This window comes from Tiliqua scincoides, chromosome 10 (genome assembly GCF_035046505.1).
Source record: "Tiliqua scincoides isolate rTilSci1 chromosome 10, rTilSci1.hap2, whole genome shotgun sequence".
In the NCBI taxonomy this organism is placed as follows: Eukaryota; Metazoa; Chordata; class Lepidosauria; order Squamata; family Scincidae; genus Tiliqua; species Tiliqua scincoides.
In genome coordinates, this window is record NC_089830.1 from 28,963,446 (window position 1) to 28,968,485 (window position 5,040).

The following is a 5,040-nucleotide window of genomic DNA, read 5'->3' on the forward strand; positions in this document are numbered from 1 at the left end:
TGGTTACTAGAATGCAAAGGGATGCAATTAGGTCTGAGTTGACAATGGAGATTGGTGTAAGGCTGCTGCTGTCTCCCAGGCACTGAGATCTCCCTCCAGTGAGGGGAAGCCAGGCAATGGCTCTGTCCATGTGCGTTGGGGGGGGGGGGGTTGTCTCCCAGAGGAAAGCATTCAGGCTCTGCAAAGACAGGCTGTCTCTTACCCTCCCCCCAGTTTTCCAGAGCGACTCAGGGCTCAGGAGGAGACTGGCCGTCAGTCCTGCAGACCACTGTTATTGCAGAAATCAAGGGGTGTGTTTGTGCACCACAGCAGTGAGCTGGAGGTCCCTGACTTGGCTTCCATGCACTGTGCTCCCAAACCCGGTGCAGACTGATTTCCCCGAGAACTCCCCAGCCCTGAATGCAGTGTGTGGACACCAGTGACCCCCTGTCAGGTTTCATCATGTCTCTGCTTTCTGCCAAGCTGGTGCTTGGGGAAGCCAGCCTCTCCTCCTGACCTGTCACAGGGCTGGCTGGGCTCCTGGGGGCAAGAGCTGCTTCCCAGGACAATGTGGGGCCAGAGAGTGGAGGGACTGAGGCGGATGGAGCAGTTTTTTTCTTATATGCCTGTGATTTGTATGGTGGGCAAAGAATTGAAGCCCCCCCCCCTTATCTGGATCAATACTGCTTAGACTCCCATTTAGAAAACAGACCAGGCAGGCCCACTCCACTGATGTGTGTGGCCCACTGGAGACAAACCAGACAACTGAGATCCCCCCCCCCCATTTTGAGCAGTGTAGAAATAGGGATGAAAAGATGGCAGAGCCCAGGTCACGCAGAGAATCGATCAGCAGCAGCAAGAGGGCAAACCCAGTAAGCGGCATTTCTGCACATCATGGATAATTAACCTCTAATTAACCTTTGGGATTCATTGCAACATGATGCCGATAAAATGGCTACAGGCTCTGATGGCTTTTTAAATGGGCTTGGATAAATTTGGGGAGGGCGGGGGGGGCTGTTGCTTTCAATCACAGCAGGCACTTCTGTCTCTCACAGGTTTCCACCCTGCCTTTCAGCATCAGCATTTCAAAGGTGGCCTAAGAAGAACCAAGAAGAAGAACTAAGAAGGAAAGGAAAGAAATGTAGCTTGCTGGAGGGTTTAACCAACAGCCCAGCAAGTGAAATGAGTGAAGAAAAGCAGGGACCAGCATCACAGCCTTGCAGAGGGCTGGGGTGGGTGGCTCCAGAGGACTTGGTCTGGCGTAGAAACACCATAATTTGTGCTTGGCGTCAAGGAAGCTGCTTGGAGAAGCACGTTCTAGAAATGGGGCCCCACCACTGACAGGACTCCATCCTCCCTGGTCAGCCCCGGCCTGTCTGCAGATGGTGAGAAGGATCTCAGGCAATGATCTCAGCAACTGGGCATGGCAAAAGACAGCCCTCCGGATATGGAGGTCCCAGGCCAAGGGGGGTTCCAGCTGGGGTTCCAGTTCCAGGGCTGTGTCCAAAAAGGTGTCCACAGCAGCTACAAATGAGGGTTCTGCAGGTCCTGAGAGCAGCGCACCACATCCTCTGAGATGCTTTGGATGCACAACAAGGAAGCTGGCTTTTTCTGCAAAGCTGGACACGGTTTACGATGGCCCCATGAGGAGAGGGGCTGAGATGAAAGCATGCACTGACTCTCCACGTTGTCTGTGTGAGGAAGAGCAGAGAGACAGCAAAGAGGTTGGATCCGAGGTGGGCATCAGTCACTGCTGCTGGGGTTGGGCAGGGTACCTTCCCTATGCAGAGCAGGGGTCCCACAGCTGAGCCACAGCCCCTCCCTTGAGAGGGACCTCCAAGTGGGACGTGGGCAAGGCAAGCCGCTTCTGGGGCTGCCTTCTTAAAATGTTGAGCATTGCTTGTGGTGTTGTTTCACCCCAATTCTCAAATCAAAGCTCACTTGCTTGAGCAGGACGCCTGCGTCCCGGAGCGACAAGTGTGCATCCCTGTTCTGTGAAAAGCTGGAGGAGATGGACGGGGTGGTGAATCTGAAGCATATGAAAGGTGGGAGGGTGGGCGAGGCAAACCTCCCCCAACAGGCTCAGCCTTGTGGGAAGCTCTGCTGTAACGAGCAGGAGATGCACAAGAGCAGTGCTCGTTAGCGCATCTGCTAATTGCAGCGGTGCCATTTCAGTGCCCTGCCCTGGGCTGCCTGCAAATATTTCCAGGCCGTGCAATCACTCTCCCGGCTCCTGCATGGCAGTCTGGCACTGCTGGGGCTTGCGTTTTGCACACTTATCATCTTGTAACCTTTATGCCACAGAAACTCTTGTCGTGTTTCAGTTTCGAGAGTCTCAGCCATAAAATAATGTGTTATTATTATTTTCCCCCTTCCTCCTACACCTTCCTGCAGTCCAAAAATCGAAGCAGCCCAAGCCCACCACTGCCTACTCCTCCCCTCTGAAAGGTTAAAACACCAAAAGGCAGAGAAGTGGAGAGAACACCAGGTATATTTGTATTTTAAAATCTCATTATTATTTTAAACAGGCTTATGATTTTTTAACAAGACTCTGGCTTACAACAGTTGGAGACGTAGCATTTGCACACGTGGGAAGAGAAGGCTGGGGGGGCAGGGAACTGATAGGATTGCAGAGCCCCTATTTGGCTCCCAGGGCAAGGGGACATGGAGGGGGGGAGAGTTGGCGCTAAGAGCACAGCAGAGGTTTGCTTCAGGTCATAGCAGGATGTAAGAAAAATGTATATCCGAAGGGACTGAGGATGTAGACGTGGGAAGGCTGGTGAAGCGGCCGCAGCTGAATTCTGCACAGCCTCCGGTGCCTTACAGAGATGTTAGATATGAGCCGAGGTGGCAGGTTGGAAAACTTTACAAAGTTAACACTCAAGTGAGAACAAATCCTCTGGTTTGGTATTCTGATTGTTACAAAATAACCCCACAAGACATCCAAATGGGGTAAGAAGAAGACAGTCCCTTCCATTCTATTGGCTGCTGTTTGGCTTGAGAATAACACAAGTTGGGGTCTGGCTTTTGGACTCTACAGAAGCCTTCATCTGATGGGTTGGGAACAGAGCCTCAGAGCAGGGCAAAGTCTGCCACTATGACATTCTCCATCCTATTTGCTTGACCCAAAAGATGCAAATAGTGTATTCAACGGTCCAGGAAGCAGGAGCTCCCTGCTGTCCCCAGCCCAGGAGAGGTTGTGCATTCTGTAGGAAGGCAGACTGTGTGTTGTGCGGCTGACACCAGTGAAGTCAGCAGGAGTGGTTTTGCAGGGCTCCAGTACTGTACAGGGTGCCTGCTGTAGTGTGGAGGTTTACAAGGGTCTGTCCAGGTTTGGGGGGGGGGGGAGCTCTCAGCTTCCTATGGGCCCTGATGACGCCTGCTGGTTGCTGGGATGATGGGTGGAGCGGCCCCTGATCTGATCCAGTCCCGGCAAGGCATTTCTTCTGCTCTTCAGCAAGAATGCAGACTCAGGCTCTCGCTTAATACAGATTAGTTATGGCTGAGGTCTCCCGAGAGCTTGAGTCTGCAACTCTGGTTCTAAAAATTTACGAACAGCCGGTGGAGTGCAGGGAGCCTGCTGGAGAAAAATAGATTGGGCAAGACTGAAGTCCTCTGTTTTACCAAGTAACATAAGTAAAAAGGACTGCTCTCTGCCCCGAGGGGCCTGCAGTTCACACAGCAACAGTGGAGGGAAACAAGAATAGGAAAGTATCAGAGCAAAGGGAGGAATTTATTATGGCAAGCATATTTTTTGTGGCCTGCGCTGGTTGAATGCTTGCATTGTATTTATTCCTTTATTGGACCATTTACTGCATGTTTATTTTACCTGCTTCCAAGGAGCTGAAATCCATGCATGGGGGAGGGGGATTTCTCCTTCCAAGCTTTGCCCTCACCACCGCAATGCTGTGAAGGACACTAAGTTCAGGGTCACTCCGTGAGCCTCGTGGCTGAGCAGGAATTTGGATCCCATCTCCCAGTATTCTAACCACTACACCTGATGTCATTATATTTGTATGCATTGATGTGTTCAATCAGCACATGTCCTCACTGATGCCACAGCGCCACGCCAGCCTGTATGGAGAGAAAGGTAGCAGGAAACAAGGGATCAAAGTGACCAAAAATGCAGTTGGGCAATGACACTGTGTGGCTGTGCACAGGTGATACTGCAGGCAGTCCTTTGCCCCCTTCTCTCTACACGTGCCTCAGTTTCCCTATCACTGCAGAGGTCAACCAGGTTTTTCTTGGCAGCACATTCTTTACAGTTGCAGTTGTAGCAAAGTAAGTAGAGAGGGTTTCTGGAACCCTCCAGAATTTTTAACTTGTCCTTATCCAAGGTGCTCAGGGCAGTATGCAATCCCCCGTAGCTTCACAACAACCCTGCAAGGTGGGTTAGACTAAGAGAGAGCCACTGTGAGATACAGGAGGCTGAACTAGATGGGCCTTTGGCCTGATCCAGCAGGGCTCTACCTATGCTCTTCGGTAGGGTAATTGGCCCAAGGCTGCCAAGTGATCTCTGTGGTGCAGCAGGGTTTTGAACCAGATCTTTCCAGTCCAAGTCACTCTAACCAGTACACCGCACTGCTTCTCCAGTCCGCAACAATGTCCCCCCCAACTTTGTAAACCAATTGCCACTTGCATGGCAGAACCATGTCCTCCACTGGGAGTTTGGGGCTGGTGAAGACAAGGCTGCCTAGAGTCACCAGGCAATCTTCAGCCACAGTGGAGATTTTGGCTTGCAGGAATTGTCTCAGAGATTGCAAAAAAGTTTGATAGGACTGGCCTAATCCTGCAAGGGTGTCTCCAGACACACTGTCTTGCATCCTTGGGGAAGAGACCACTTAAAAGATCTTAAAAGACCCCCCAGGACTGCCCTTTGGCATCCAAAATCAAGTGGGCCCCGGAGCCTTTGACGCTGCTGTAAACGGCTGCTGCGTGGAAAAAATAACAAATAAGCGAGACGTGGAATGTAATTAAGCAGAGATCCCTCCAGCCCTGGGCTCTACTGAGAGATAATTGGCTGTGTCAGAATTTGCGCACTGCTTTCGTTCTTGACTCCCA